Raw genomic sequence first — 17,177 nt, forward strand, 5'->3', positions numbered from 1 at the left:
GGACGCGCGCGAAACCACAAATTCGCTTAGCAGCGGCAACACAATTGGGGGAAGAACAAAAGCAGAAGAGGGTGTACTGACTTTTTAGTTTTGGCTACTAGGCGGTGTTGTAGCATCACCTATCAACCAAAACTATTGAATTGGCGGACAGGTGGGGGATATCATATGGGAAGGAAAGGCACAGGGACTCACAACTTTCAGCTGCGTGGTTTTACCCACGCATTGACCATCCATGACTATGCTAAGCTCTATGAGCATTCCCACCACTTCCTGCCCCTCCCCACCAAACACACATCCTCCCAGGATCTCTCTGAGTTAGCAACATCAAACGTCATGCTGTATAGAGCTTGTTCCTGTTATTTCTAATCAGTCTACTGGCTTAATAAAAATGTCTTAACCAAGTGTGCCCTTAGCTGCTTGATTTGAAAACATGGCCCGATGCATTGAAAAAAGTGTGCATTTCGCCCGCAATTGATGCGCACTGAGAAATGCACGCCCGCAAATTCATGTAATTTACTGAGCAAAGTAACCGTAATCACAAGTAGCGCCTGGAACGCCCCGACACGCCCCACATAAAGCATAAAAGCCAGAACAGCTACCTTTGCGTGCTCCCCATGCACAAATACACGCATCCTTCAAATGGTGCATGGGGTCGCCCACAAGCAGGCCTGCTTCTCAGGGACCCTGCTCAGGGTCCCCCGTAACTGTTTCCCCACTCTGACACCACGAGCATGATACTTCGTAACTCGGGTTAATCTCTGAAAAACTGCATGTGAACCCCCGTGAACTGTTCCTGCACCCCTCAACACTGCGTATGCGCACCCATAAATTAGTCGGAAACCCGGTTGCGTATATGCACCCCTAAATCCGACATGCAAACCCAACTCTGTGCTGCGATTCCTATGCACAAGTGCCTTTAGGCCTGCCTTCGGGTGGCGTGGAGATCGTAGGATTTGCACAGTCATTTCTATGCTGAGAGAATGCGCGGGTGGTTCCATGAATACATGTCGTTTGGTGAAATTGTGTGCATGCGAAGGACAGCCTGTGGGCCGTCCCTCGTAACACCCACTGTTCCTCATGTTCTTCCCCATTTTCTGTGTTTTGCCCCCTTCCCAGCCCTCTGCGCAAGCCATGCCCACCCTCTGCATAGTGTCTGGGGCAAGACACTACACAAATAATTCCATGAATTCGGGCCCAAAATTGTTTTCCTCACATCTGTTCCTTGCACTGAAGTCGTGCTTAAACAAGCATTAGCCAAGCCAGCAGTTGTTCTTGTTTATAGGTGCTGCATGGGCATTTGTCATGGACCGACATCATATGCCCAGGTACTCACACCTTTTGCCGGCTACTTTCACCTCATGGCCAGGTAGTGCTGTGATGGAAGTGCCTCGCATATGCCTATCCCATGCCTAAACAACAGCCAATGTGACCGTTAGCTGCAGGTTGTGGGAGGGGGCGCATGGTATGGGCAATAACCTTGTCTTCCATCGTTTTTTAAGCGTCCTTTCTTGTTTGGATTTCCAGTGTGAACCACTTCCTCGTACCCATCCAAATAGAAAACCGATGGCGAGGGAAGGCAGGGCGCCACAGGGAGAAGGAATGGCCAGCGAAGATTTAACTGTGGCCAGAGATTGCAAAAACAGCAGCTCTTTTAGCATGAAGCCAGCAGGGTGGGAGGCTGTTTCTCCTTTCCGCGCTGTGCGCCGAAAGCCTGCATATGCAGAACAAGGCCCTTAACCAACTGGCAAACACGCCACGCTCTTTCTGCCCCCTCTGGGAGCTCTGGCGGCCGCTTCTCTGAGGGGCGTCACGCTCATCAGCCACCATTACCCCCCAGCAACGTCGGATAAGGTTCGCAGGTCTTTTGCGGACCCGAATCTCTGCGCCGTGGCGGTTTGGATTAAAACATCCTTACAAAATGATCTCGATCTCGAGTAGTACTAGAAGTGATTGCCATCTGTGCCAGAGCCTGTTGCTAGGGCAGTTTCTGGCATTCATTCAACCTCAGATTAAAAGGCCAAGGCTGCTCCTCTCTGAGTATTCCGAGGGGAGCTTCTGATTCAATCAGGCTGCCGAGGAAGGGCTCGGAAGCGTGGGAACGATTTGATAATGTTGAACTGCCTGAATTAGAGGCTGCGAGGGTTCATACAAGGCATCCATTCCATGCAGATGTTGCTCCATCTTCTGAAATAGAAAAAATGTATTGTACACCAGTTGCCTCTTCAGAGTACCAATATTGCTTTCACTAATGGGGTGTCTCTGGGAGGCACTAAAACGTGGCCACGTCACAGACGGATTAAAGACACCTTCACTTGATCCGGTTATGCTAGTCATCTACCAGCTGGACACCGCTACATTTTCAGGCAACTTTCTTGAGCTAGGAATATCTAATCAATTGAACCAATCTGCATTGCCAAATAATCTGTTGGACACCAGTAACTTGTTATTTATTTATTTATTTGTTTGTTTGTAAAGCGCCGACAGCTCACGGGCATCAGGGCACAGCAAGAACACAAATAGACAACAGTTAGAACGGGACAGGGGGTAAAGAGGCTAGAGGTCAGTTTTCATGGGTTCACTTGAACAGGTGAGTTTTCAGGGTTTTTTCTGAAAAGCTTCCGGTTTGACATGAGTCTGATTGTAGGTGGTAAAGCATTCCACAAGGAGATCGCTTCGACTAGAAAAGACCCTTGGATCATGCGTATTTAGGTCCCTGAATATGGTCTGGGGTAGAGGATCGTAGATTTCTTGTTGGTTGGTACAGAGGTACCAAGACTTTGAGGTATTCTGGTGACACGCCATAAAGGCAGTGGTGTACCGTGGTGGCCATCTTAAAGAGAATGCGTTCATGAACGGTCCACCCTGGCTGCAGTATGGAGACAGCCACTCTGCTGGACAACCTTTAAACAAACTGGGCCATCCCCTGATTGTTTTTGTTTCTCGGTTTCTTTACTCAAAGTGCGGGGTAATGATAAACAGAACTAAGCCTTCCTCGTAAAAAAAAATGGTCTACTTTCATTCTAATCAAAAAAGGCAAAAAGACATTGAATACATATGCACGTAGAACCTTTTTTCTTGTATAGTCAGTGATACTTCGTTTGATGTATACTTGAATCTTGTGTATTTAGGGCCAGATTCACAGAAGTGTTTTATAATGGTGCAATCCCATAGGAAAACACTCTCGCCCCGATTCATAGAATCCTGTGCAGAAAAGGCACAAGCACCGCGCTCTGAGAAGGAGTGTGCGGCAGCCGTGGCACAGTGAAACAATTGCGGGGCACGCATATTCATGGATTTCCTGAAGGCATCAGTAGCCGTGACGGAAGGAACATCAAGCTGCTCCAGTAACGCCCCCAACACGCCCCCATGCGCAGTAAAAAGCAAGCAAAATGCCTAACATGGCGCAAGCCCCTGCGTCATCCCTGGTCCAGCATACAGCCCCCCTGGTGAAATTGTGTGAAAAACCTTCGTGAACCCCGCCCGCACCCTAGAGTAATCGTGCAAAAACACCTTGCCTACCCCGGCCGCACCCCAGCCAAATCATGTGAAAACTCAGTGCATACCCCGGCTGCACCCCGGCCAAATCGCATGAAAACTCAGCGTGTATCCCAGTCGCACACCAGCGTAATTGCATGAAAACTCAGCGCGTACTCAGGCCGCACCCTAGCGTAATCGCGTGAAAGCTCAGCGTGTACCCCGGTCGCACCCCAGCATAATCGCATGAAAACTCAGCACGTACCCCGGATGCACCCCATCCAAATTGCATGAAAACTCAGTGCATACCCCAGCCGCAGCCCAGCCAAATCACGTGAAATCTCACCCCGTATCCCGGCTGCACCCCAGCCAAATCACGTGAAAACTCAGTGCATACCCAGGCCGCACCCCAGCTGAATTGCGCGAAAACTCAGCGTGTATCCCAGTAGCATGCCAGCGTAATTGCGTGAAAACTCAGCGCGTACCCAGGCCGCACCCTAGCGTAATCGCGTGAAAGCTCAGCATGTACCCCGGTCGCACCCCAGCATAATCGCATGAAAATTCAGCATGTACCCCACCGGCACCCCAGCCAATCGTGTGAAATCTCAGTCCATACCCCAGCCGTACCCCAGCCAAATCACATAAAAACTCAGCGCGTACCCCCGCCGCACCCCAACCAAATCGGGTGAAAGCTCAGTGTGTACCCCAGCCGCATCCTAGTGAAATCGCTCCAAAACAGCCCGCGATCCCTGCAGCAATCCACTGGAAGCACCCCAGCCTGCAGGCAGCCCCCGCCACATGGGACACCCCAGCCCCCATCATCTGTGATGCCACCCTGCAGGCATCCCCACCACATGGGACACCCCAGCCCCCATCACCCATCACCCCAGCCTTCAGGCAGTCCTCTCCACATAGGATACTCTAGTCCCCATCACCCCAGCCTGCAGAAAGCCCCCTCCACATGGGACACCCCAGCCCCCATCACCCCAGCCAGCAGGCAGTCCCCTCCACATGGGACACCCCAGCCCCCATAACCTGTGACCCCAGCCTGCAGGCAGCCGCCTCCACATGGGACACCCCAGCCCCCATCACCCATCACCCCAGCCTGCAGGCAGCCCCATCCACATGGGACACTCTAGTCCCCGTCACCCCAGTCGGCAGGCAGCCCCCTCCACATGGGACACCCCAGCCCCCATCACCCGTGACCTAAGCCTGCAGGCAGCCGCCACCACATGGGACATCCCAGCCCCCATCACCCATCATCCCAGCCTGCAGTCAGCCCCCACCACATGGGACACCCCAGCCCCCATCACTCATCACCCAAGCCTGCAGGCAGCCCCCTCCACATGGGACACCCCAGACCACATCAACCCAGCCTGCAGGCAGCCCCCTCCACATGGGACACCCCAGCCCCCATCACTCATCACCCAAGCCTGCAGGCAGCCCCCTCCACATGGGACACCCCAGACCCCATCACCCCAGCCTGCAGGCAGCCCCCTCCACATGGGACACCCCAGCCCCCATTACCCATCACCCCAGCCTACAGGCAGCCCCCTCCACATTGGACACCCCTGCCCCTATAACCGCAGCCTGCAGGCAGCCCCCCCATATGGGACACCCCAGCCCCCATCACCCGTGACCCCAGCCTGCAGGCATCCCCCTCCACATGGAACACCCCAGCCCCATCACCCGTCACCCCAACCTGCAGGCAGCCCCCTCCACATGGGACACCCCAGCCCCCATCACCGGTGATGCCACCCTGCAGGCAGCCCCCTCCACATGGGACACCCCAGCCCCCAACACCCATGATGCCACCCTCCAGGCAGCCCCTTCCACATGGGACACCCCAGCCCCCATTGCCCCAGCCTGCAGGCAGCCCCCTCCACATGGGACACCCCAGCCCCCCATCACCCATCACCCCAGCCTGCAGGCAGCCCCCTCCACATGGGAAACCTCAGCCTCATCACCCTATCCTGCAGGCAGCCCTCTCCTGACCGGACATCACCTGCATGCTGGATGCTGACATAGTGACACATGATTACTCCATCGATGGCGTGTCGTGAACCTTGACTGCCATGTAGTGAGACCACCCTGAACATCCAGGTCAAAATATATCCTGCAAACACAAACAAATGCATAGACCTGGGCCTCATCCTTGAGTGTGGCAGCTGTTCAAACACAATTTCTGTCTGCAACCATCTCCCAACATATACATCAGACAAGATAATGGTAAGGTGAGGCCCTGCTGCCCATGTGACAAAGTCAATAATCCCCATGGAGAAATAGTCACACAGTGACAGAATTAAAAGCAGCCTCAATCTGTGTCACATGAACAGACACTGACCAAGCGTGTCACAGCCTGAGCCTCAATGTGCTGCCATTACCAGAACAGATACCCTAATAAACACATCACTGTTCCTCCCATGTGTGAAGGACATGACATGAAATCATATCAAATGACATGTCATACATAATGCGCCCATACACAAGTGTCCGAAGGCACAAAGAGTCTGTGGTGGGGGAACACAGTGAAGACAGAGGCAAAGAACTTGGTAGGGCAGGTGACATTGAGATGGCACCAGTGCATGAGAAGTGGGGACGGAGAAAAGTGCGGGATAAGGGGGAATGGGCAGTGCAGTACTTGGGAAGGACATAATAACAAATAAAAAAATTAAGAAAACAATCAAACTGCGGCCAACTGGTGGTAAGTACAAATCTTAGTGCAGACATCAGGTGTGAAGTGCAGGTAAGGGGCTGTTGGCATACATAAAAACAGTCCAAGTGTGGGGGATGCCAGGGAGATAGTGCGGGTGTGCAAGTGGTGGCTGAGGGAACCTTGGCCCAAGATCAGAGGGTAGCCAGGTGACCAGTGCAGATTCAGACAGGAGTTCAGCAGGGCAGAGGAGGAATGACTTCAGTTCTGATTGAATACATGGCAATCAGACAGCTCGCTAGGCACCGAGACTGTTGCATTGGTCTGCTGATGTGTAAAAACAAAGTAATGGCAAAATTGCATGCCAGTGCAAGATGCAGAACAACACCAGAGACAATGATAACCGCACAAACACATGCTGGTGAAGAGCAAAGCACGAAATGTGCATTACACAGCATCAAGCAAATCCTGGCCAAATATTGTGACCATGTTACACTCCCACAGTCACCCCACCCACCACCCTCACAAACACAGTGAGGGCCAATACACAGCAATGCTGCACATGTGAAAGCAAATGCCACTTGACCGTGCACATCCAAATTCCCCCTTCACACTCATCTACTGGTCAGCCACATGTGTTTATTCACCATTCAAATGGATAGCAAACATATCACATGCATGCAAGTAAGCACACACATGACCAACAATGGTCAGTACCAGGGACACCAAACCAACTAACAAAGCGGCATATTGCAAAAAAAAGTCAGAGAAACAATGACTGTGAGTAAACAAAATAAATTATATTGTACAGTCGTATTGTGGTCATACACAAAATTGCAAAATAAGTACATGAAGAAATCAAAAGAAAGAAAAAATGTCCATGTCCATAAAAGGTATCTCCAATAGTAGCAAAATGAGAAAATAAAACCATAACCGGATGGTGAACAAAAAAAAATAGAAAACCCAAGTAAACTATGTACAAAATAACATGGAGCAAAGTCCCAAGTGCACTCCAAATAATGAAATAAATAAAGTCAAAACCACACATTAAGAACTATGTACAAAAAATGGAGTAAAGTCCAAAATCTCCAAATAATAAACAAAACCAATGGAAACTTATATATAAATAACTATTTACAAAGGCAGCAGGCTAGTCCTTCTCCTCACCATCCTCCCTCAATGTTTCTGCCAGGGCATCATCGTACACTGCGTCCACTTCCCCTAGGCGAGCCTCCGCTCTCTCCTCGAGGGCTTGCAGGGACTCTAGCATGGCCCTCTCGATCTCCTCCCACTCCCTGCATGTTTCCTCGAGGACCTCAGCCCGCCTCTCTGCCTGACGCAGTGCTATCTCCACCCTGGCTATGGTGAGTCTTGCCTCACGAGCCCGCTGCCTCTCTGCCCCGATTTGCTGCCCGTACTGCACCAACACAGAAGACATCTTTCTACGAAGGTCCACATTCACGTCCTGCCTGACGCCGGATACCTGCACCCTTTCAATGGTATGCCCTGTGAACATACCATTGAAAGGGGTCACAAAGCCTTCTACTCAGAGGCTGCTGCTGCCTTAGTGCCCGGTGCCTGCATTGCCTGGCCAGCCTCCGGCTGATGAAATTACCTGGGCCCATCTGGCCCATGCCCTGCTCCTGGATGCCTGCTCTACCTCCATTGTCCCAGCTCCCGTCGTAGCCTGGATTGTAGCCTGGATCGGCGTGGTGACCACCTCGGCTCATCTAACATTGACTCACCAACACAGGCAGGGATGTGATCTCCACCAGATGGGTTGCCATGGGTGGGACAGGTACACAGGGTCCCTCGTGGCATATGGGCCGAAAGGCGCTAGGGAGGATGACTGGCACACAGAGGAGGAAGACAAGGAGGGGGTCGTATAAGTGGCCAGCCCATGCACCCAATTCGAGACCAGGAACATACCTAGCCAGTTCAGGAGACGCCAGACCTCATTGTGATGATGTGCAAGCACACAATTGTAAGTCTGCACATCATCACAAGTGACACCTGTACACCTCGTGATACCGGCTAGCAGTGGTTCCACCCTGTCTCGAATGGCGAGATCCGCAGCCATTGGTGTTTCTGTTTGTGTGAAAACATCCGACACCTGCGGATGGATCCTGCCTGGCGCATGCCGGCAGGTAGATACTGGTGCAGGCGCAGGCCCCGGGGCAGGATTAGACACAGGCACCTCCACAGCCACCTGCACTGCCTCCTGCCCCAGAGCCTGGACTGCACCAGTCACACCCACCTCAACAACCCCGCTGGGCCCTATGGACTGGGCTGATGCGGTCTCATCCTCCTCCTCCTCCCCCGCCAACCTGGATGCCTCCCCAGCCACTTCCGCAGTGGATTGCCACTGTGTGAGCTCACCTGTCCCCCCCTCCACTGAGGATTCCACTTCCATCTTCGCCCTCTTCGACCTATCCTCAGCAGTTGAGGCCGATGTTTCAGATGCGGCACCAGTCTCCTATCTCCCCGATGATGTTGATGCCAGGGGGTGTGACTGGGCCCTGCGTCTCTGCCTGGTCGTGGCATCCCAGCTGCCTTGCTCCACAGCACCTTCTCCGCCCTCTTCTTCCAATGCTGCTGTTGATAAGGAAACATAGAACACATACATCAGGGTACTGTACCTATGTGTGTTTGGATCAAAACATATGCACATGAAGTACACTGACAAAGGTCCCAGCCATCATCACCCTTCACAACACACAGATACATGCAATGTACATGCATGCACATACATGTCTGTCCTCCACAACAGACAATCACATCCTTGGACATGGCACCGTCAGCACCTACAAATTGTGCATGCTCCTCACATGCATCATGGGACATACACATGTCATTCACACACATCACCTGACAGTCCTGAAGTAGTGCACACATTCAGGTGCACCAGTTACATCCATCCAGGAGTGTTGGCCAGTCACACAGTCACATCTCAGACATGTACACATGTACACCAATGCTTTCCATGATGCTGACAACAGCACCCATGTGTCACACCTCTCTCATGGGCATGTCTCAGACACATGTAAGCAACACGCGCACGTCCTAATATGCAGCATCACAACACACATTGCAAAAGTAACACAGTTGGAATCAAGCATGCTTCATAGAACACATATGCAGCACTTTCTGGGATATGCACACAGACATCTGTACAAGAGGCATACTTGCAGTAAGGCCAAGGTGCACATTCGCACCACACATCAACATGCACATGCACTGTGGAGGCCAGCAACACATGGACACTTACCAGATGACTCCAGACGGTGCTAAAAATCGATGACCTAGGCATGCAGTGCTGAGGAAAACTTCTCTAGGACCCGCATGTCGGTGGTGTTCAACCGGCGCAGGGGCCTCCCTTGGTTGTCATCAGCCTGGAGGAAGCACCAGGCCTTGTTGTGGGTCATGGATTTGAGGTCCTCCCAGTGCTTGTGCACATGGACGCAGTCCTGAGGTGCCACTCCCTCCACATTGATGGCACCCACAATCTGGTCCCAGATCATCTTCCATCCTTCCTTGCCAACTTGCGTTGGTCTGTGGAAGAGAGCATCATAATGCCCCAGGACATGCTCCACCAGAATGTCAACTTCTCTGTCGGCAGTGAAGCTGACAGCCCTCTGCATCGCTGCCTTGGGGTTGCCACTTGCCTCAGAAGATGTTTGTCCAGACCAGGCAACCCCAGAGGCAGGTGTGGGTGGGCAAGGTGGTCCTTGGGCCGGGCTGTGGAGCAGTGATCTGGCACATTGGGAGTCTTCTGGATCAGCAGAGGTGGTCACAGGGCCGACGACAGGAGCACTGGCAATGGCTGTACAGCAGGCACTGAAATTGCAGGGCACGTGGGCAGCAGGCACACACAGTGGGCAGGCAGCAGCAGATGGCTCATATGAGGCAGCTCAGAGCAGTAGGAGGCAGGTAAATTGGCTGGTAGACAGGAGCGTGGGTCTTCTGTGTTACTTGCGTGGGCAGCCGGAAACAGAGTGATGGGTAATCTGCACGGGTACGTGACATGCGCTGAACGTTGGGCGTTCGCATTCAGAATCGGATAAAAGAGTGCGTAGGAGAACATCACACGCTTGTGCGAGTTAGAGCGAACGGAGGTATGGACTTCGTAGATAATAGCGTTTCCACGCAATCTTTTCACTACTGCTACAGTGCAAGCTTTTTGTTTTGGCGGGGCATTTGCCTCTGTGCACACGTGCGTGCACTTTTCCCTATTTTCTGAGGCTAACGGTGAGTCGTGTACACATTTTGCATACTGTGGGTGCCCCTGTGTGTCACATTACCCCATTCTTAACATTACAATACCTTATGTGCCCTTCGCATATGCATTCTTTTTGTTGCTGGGTGCCACAGCGTACTGCATAATGTTTATTCTTTTCACTTGAGCTACCGAGGGATCGCATACACATATTTTTCATTTTTGAGGTGCCTGTGCATTACGCGTCCTGTTTATTTTTACCCAGGGGTTACATTGAGCCTTGCTGGAGCACACAGGTATGTTTTACATCAGGTACACTGCCTCCTCACTCAACTTGCCGAGAACAATTGATAGCTGCACCCCCCACGGCACTAATCCATAAGTGCCATGAGTAGGAGGGGAACAAGTGGGAAGGGAAGCAGAGGTGGCAGAGGTGGCGGAGGTGGCAGAGGTGTCCAAGATGTCTGAGGTGGCGGAGGTGTCCGGGGCCGTGCAGGGAGAACTATGCCCCCCACCAAACAGGGTCAGGGAGATGCAGCTGATGCTGACGTCCCCAGCACCCAGGGTTCAGGAGCAGTAGGGGCAGATGCAGTCCCCACCACTCAGGCTCAGGGACCACCAGCCATGGCTGTAGTGTCCACGGCCCAGGTCCAGAGAGACGCAGGGGTAGATGTTGTCCTAGCATCAAAGGGCAAGGGACGTGCAGTGAAAGGACTTGGCACCAGCACCCAGGGTCCGGGAGCTGCAGGGTCATCTGCTGTCCACACCAGCCAGGGTCAGGATGCTGCAGGGGCAGCTGCAGCCTGCACCACCCAGGCTCAGGGTCCCTCAGCCAGGCCTGTAGTGATCACAGATATGGTCCACAGAGACGGAGGGGCAGATGTCGTTGTGTCCAAGGGGAAGGGACGTGCAGTGAAAGGTCCTGGCACCGGCACCCGGAGTCCAGGAGCAGCAGGGTCTGACCTGGCGGGCAGTGCAGCACCCCTAAGCACAGCACGTCAGATGCACTGGCACCACTCTGAATGGTGCCCGTGCATCCGACGTCCCATTCCCATTCAGCCCTATCGGGCGGAATGGGGAGTCCCTCATTACCGGCACCCGCCAATGGGCAATTATCGGGTCCGCCAAACTCGGCATGACCCAGTAATTGCCCATTCGCGGATGCTGGAAACAAATGGATGCCGGCAGCAGCCGTGCCTGTAATACAGCATTATTACTTTGTGTGGGTTAACAGCACATCACTACAATCTTCCCTCCCTCTCTAATGTTAAGCCACAAGCAGCATGTGCAACAGGAGGTCACCAAGTCACTGTGCCCCCCCTCCCCTACCACTCCCCTTTGTTTAGGCAGGCTCAGGTGCTCACACCAGGGTGCCAAGGCACTAGCAAGTGCTGCGCCCTCAGATGGAGGAAAGACAGGAAGAAGGGAAGTGGCCAACAAAGGTGCACAACAAGGTGCTAATGGCTGTCAGAGCCAGCCGGCCGGGGGGGGGGGGACAACAAAAGACCCCAGAAACACATGCATAGCCTAGGGCAGAACTGAAAGGATAAAAGGAGACACCAGGGAGAGAGAAAGCAGTTCACTGACAGGCCACTGTGTTCAAAGGGGATTTCAACAGAGAGGCCACTGTGTTGAAGGGGGGTCCAGCAGAGATGTGTACAAAGGGGATTCCAGCAGAGAAGCCTCTGTGTTCAAAGGGGATTCCAGCAGAGAAGCCTCTGTGTTCAAAGAAGATTCCAGCAGAGATGTGTTGAAAGGGGATTCCAGCAGAGAGGTCACTGTGTTGAAAGGAGATTCCAGTAGAGAAGCCACTGTGTTCAAATGGTTTTTTATCAGTGAGGCCACTGTGTTGAAGGGGGGTCCAGCAGAGAAGCCAATGTTTTAAAGGGGATTCCAGCAGAAAAGCCACAGTGTTCAAAGGGAATTTCAGCAGAAAAGCCACTGTGTTCAAAGGGAATTTCAGCAGAAAAGCCACAGAGTTAGAAGGGGATTCCAACAGAGATGCCACAGAGTTCAAATGGGATTCCAGCAGAGAAGTCGCTGTGTTCAAAGGGGATTCCAGCAGAAAAGCCATGGTGTTCAAATGGGATTCCAGCAGACAGGCCACTGTGTTCAAAGGGGATTTCAACAGAGGCCACAGTGTTCAAAGAGGATTTCCGCAGAAAAGCCATGGTGTTCAAATGGGATTCCAGCAGACAGGCCACTGTGTTCAAAGGGGATTTCAACAGAGGCCACAGTGTTCAAAGAGGATTGCAGCAGAAAAGCCACTGTGTTCAAATGGTTTTCTATCAAAGAAGCCACTGTGTTGAAAGTGGGTTCCAGCAGAGAAGCCTCTGTGTTCAAAGGGGATTCCAGCAGAGAAGCCTCTGTGTTCAAAGAAGATTCCAGCAGAGAAGTCGCTGTGTTCAAAGGGGATTTCCGCAGAAAAGCCATGGTGTTCAAATGGGATTCCAGCAGACAGGCCACTGTGTTCAAAGGGGATTTCAACAGAGGCCACAGTGTTCAAAGAGGATTGCAGCAGAAAAGCCACTGTGTTCAAATGGTTTTCTATCAAAGAAGCCACTGTGTTCAAAGTGGGTTCCAGCAGAGAAGCCTCTGTGTTCAAATGGTTTTCTATCAAAGAAGCCACTGTGTTGAAAGTGGGTTCCAGCAGAGAAGCCAATGCGTTAAAAGGGGATTCCAGCAGAGAAGCCATTGCATTCAAGCTCTCTTTTGCAACCCATTCTGTTCTTCTCACATTGGCCTCTGTTTTTTTAGTGACTCGTTCATCTTACAAAGGTCCAGCAATGACTCCCCACTTTTCTCTCCAGCTTTTGTGAGATGAGGACACTTGGACGAAAACACATTCGAGGTGTATTGGGGCAGTTGCTATTGCAGTAAAATCTGCACTGCACCCTGACCGAATCTGTTACCACCCTAGTCAAGCATGGGCAAAGGGATTTTGTCTACCGTGGCCTTGAGCCAAGAAAAGGAACAGAACCTCAAACGACCTCCTGCGCTGATCAAAGAGGCAACTACAGGGCTGTCAATGGGATGTGTTTTCTGTAGTCCTGATGGTTTCCACTGACAACCCTGAAAGCTGAGATGAAGATGTGGGGCCCAGCCCAGCTCGATTGCATGACCAATTGTGCTGTGTACACCCAGAATGCTAGAATGCGCAAGAAAATAACACTGCGTTTTGGAACCGCATTGTTCAGTGTCAGAGTTGGCACCAGTTTATGTGTGTAGGGTACAACAATATCCTGTTGCACTGTTATAGTAAACAGAGCAGAACAATGTCCGGCAGCGCATTACTTTTGCTGAGTCATCAATAGAGGGGGTAAGAGGTAGAAGAATTTGCACATAACCTGTGACAAGTATTTGTAGGAAAAACCACAATTTTGAAATGGCGCACTGGCACGCTTTTAAATCAATCACCTTTGTTCGATTTAAAATCAATAGGTACACATTTCATACACTTGAATAATTCCAGCATAACTATATATATATTTGTGAAAGTGTGTTTGTATGTTTCGGTTGGCTCCAGCTCCATAACAGTTGGTAGGCTAAAATGTTGGCCCAAGGGATCTGGGGTGTACCGGCGATGGTGAAATCTGACTAAGCCCACCCATTTGCCATGTGCTATCAGTATAGGTGTTTTCGGGAGATTACAGATTTTGCAAAAATATGAAGTTATTATATAACAGGAGCATTTGTAAAGTGCACATTTACCCCTGAAGGGGCATCTTGGCGCTAATAATAGATGTTCATTGTTACCCAACTTAATGGTACTCATTTTATCGACCTCGGAAGGATGAAGGGCTGAGTGGACCTGCCGGGATTCGAACCTGTGACCAGGAGGTCAAACACAGGCCCCTGTAGTGGATGCATTAGTTCACTGAGCCACACACCCCGAAAAAAGTTATTATGCAATAAAATATAAAAAAGGCTATAACAGACCCCCACGTGCATGTCAGCCAGGCCAGATGTATGCTTGTTCCTGTATGTTTGTCTGAAGCAGTAGCTTTGCCTGTTGTCGCGCTAGAGGGAGCTGTTGACTTAGGATATATAATGGTCCTATTGTGTTAATGTACACCTGCACTTTGGCCTGTGTTCATGGGCTTCTACACTAGTATAATTATAAAAGGATATAAACAATACATTAGCAAGAATGACATTCCTTGATTTTGTTGAGTCAGCACTGTGTCAGAGACTACTAGTGAAGTCGATTATTTCTTCTTTTACCGCCTGTACCTTTGGCAAACTCAACTAGTGTTTTACTTCTGGTCAGTAAGGTTGACTCTGCATTGTGTGCGGCAATCTGAAAGTTGGGGATTAATCAATGTTGTTTGTTTGCAAAAACGTGCTGCTCTTGTTGCAATCTTCTGCAGAAAAATTGAAGCATTTTTGAAGCCTACTTGTTAAAATGACAGTAATTTCTGGCACCCTTCCTAACATACGGGCTCATTTTAAGCCTCGTGGTCCATCAACAGTGCATTGCTGGCACTTCGGTATCCAGTGGCATTGCACACATTCACCAAGCATTGATGGTGATACTGCATGCAGTAACGTCTGCAGATTCCAATGTTGTTGGATTGAGGCCAGGAATGTCTGTGCACGGTAAGAACAAGTACAAACGTCAATATGCATAATAGAGGGGTAGAGGTTGCGTTGGCAGCTACCATTATCTAGTTCCCCTGTGTGAATGTTGAGGACTTTGTGCACTGCAGAGAGGTGTGACGGGGTCACTGAATGCATGCTGTCACATCCGGGAAACGACATGAGCTTCCCCAGGCATGGGGTACCTCCGAACATCAGCGCTTTAAACTAAAGCACTTTACGTAGGACATATTTATATACATTACTACGCAATCGAAATTGCTACTCATTTAACGACCTCAGAAGGATGAAAAGCTGAGTTGGCCTTGCCGGGATTAGTACCTGCAACCTGCAGATTAAACAATGATCACAGCAACGAGCGATTAACCCGCTGAGCCATCTTAACATCTGTGTTAGCTCCATGGCCATTCAGGCCCATTAATCACCACATGGGCCTGTGTATATATCTTCTCCACTTCATTGTATTTTCCCTTGTTCCCTCCCTTGCCTTGAAGCGCTTTGAAACTCATTGTGTATAGGCGCTATATAAATAAACTATCATATCAAATCACTTGTTTAATGTGAGCCACACTTTCAGTGTCCCCTTAAAAATGTTTGATATCTTATAAGTTCGGACATGTTTCTTCAATATTTGCCGGAACAGCAGGTGCTGGAGTATGCACTAGCCACTTGTGAAGGCATCACATGCTTTATGGTTCGACACAAATATTCCCTTAAAACTGCACCACTATTCGGCTTATGCATTACGAAGACTGACAAATCAAATGGACGTCCGCTCCATGCGGAATCTTCAAGCTCAATTACCGAGGAGCGCAGAAGTGTGCATTGTGTGCAAATGAAAAGCAAATAAAATGACTCGGAAACCATGAGCTCCAAGTTTGCACCTCAACCACCTGGGTCCCAAATTAGTTCAAACATTCCTTCCTAGCGGTTCATGTGGGCAATAGCGTAGCGTAGAGTAAAATCCATGCGTAAAATGTCAGCATAAACATCTCACGCATGACGCATTCATTTTACTATGCACCACATTTTCATTCATTTGTATGAAAAGGATGGGGTCCAGATCGCAAGGAATGATTCTGCAATCTCCTTCCTCTCCACCACACAAATACTCCTGCATTTACACCAGTGTGACTTTCCGATGCGGCCGTAAATTCTGTGGATTCCAAATCCACCTTCTTTTTACTCCAACGAAATGCAGGCGGATTCCCTAGGAAAACATTGTAAATGCTGCCTGCTCTGCACGAATAGCAGGGACCATTCACTAATTTTGCACAGAGGAGTGCAAAAGGGAGGCATACAGGCGAGTATGCCCATGCTTTGGTCCTCCCGTTTACACTCCGATGCAGAAATGATGGACTCTAAGGCGATAGGGACCTGTTTGCACGCAAGCCCATAGGTGACAGGCTCCCCCATCGCATTAAATTCCATCATTTGTATGCATTGTGCAGCACCCTGGCTTGGGAGTGAGCTATCATTAATCTCTTTAAAATTACATTGTCTGATTTAGAGGTCTCTATCTTGGTGATTTGTATTTATTTGCTGTGTTTGGTGTTATATTCGCGTTATTTCCTTGTACCAAATGACCTGCAGGCGATGCACTTGGGGAGGTAGATGAGCTCAGGAGCCACTTACCGCAAGCAGGACCCAGGCCTCCGGGCAGGGTGTGCCTCCGGAATGAACGTCTGATACACAATGCTGGGAAGGACAAGAGGCCAGGTATGGCAGGGCAGGACGGGACAGGCACTCCTGCAGCGTTGGCTGGAAAGGATCAGGCTCGGCGCGAGACCTGCCCTGCCTGCAGAGAATTCCAGGGACCAGGCGTGGCAGAAGCGCGTCTGCCAGAAGACCTGAGGTCACCTTCATGGATGCAAGGTGTTCACGCTCAAAGCCTGCCCTTCTTAAGCGCCGTGGCGTCACAATGGCGTCTTTCCTAAATGGAGGCGCTGGAGACAATGGACGCTGAGCTCACCGCAAGACATCAGATGGCAAGAGGATTAGCGAGATCCCACCTGTAACCTGCAATCACTGGCTAGTCATGCAAGGGAGAGTGCGCAGGCGCCAGCCGGCATCCGCTCGATCTGTATCACGCAATCGCTCGCTAGGTATGCAATGGGGAATGCGCTGGCGCCAGCTGACATCTGCCCCACCTGTATACTGCAATCACTTGCAAGGTACGTGTGCAATGGGAAATGCGCTGGCGCCAGCTGACATCTGCCCCACCTGTATACTGCA

The 17,177-nt window shown here is 50.9% G+C and overlaps 1 long non-coding RNA gene across 1 annotated transcript in view; it reads right to left on the reverse strand.

The window, feature by feature from the left end:
- The window catches only part of LOC138467128 (uncharacterized), a 64,424-nt gene extending 47,512 nt beyond the window's left edge, over positions 1-16,912 (reverse strand). Inside the window, exon 1 of the long non-coding RNA XR_011268059.1 lies at positions 16,578-16,912. This is a non-coding gene — a long non-coding RNA (uncharacterized lncRNA). The remainder of the gene's footprint in view (positions 1-16,577) is intronic.
- Between the last annotated feature and the right edge of the window lie 265 nt (positions 16,913-17,177).

Source organism: Ambystoma mexicanum, chromosome 4q, assembly GCF_040938575.1.
Source record: "Ambystoma mexicanum isolate Mex_15411 chromosome 4q, UKY_AmexF1_1, whole genome shotgun sequence".
Taxonomy (NCBI): Eukaryota; Metazoa; Chordata; class Amphibia; order Caudata; family Ambystomatidae; genus Ambystoma; species Ambystoma mexicanum.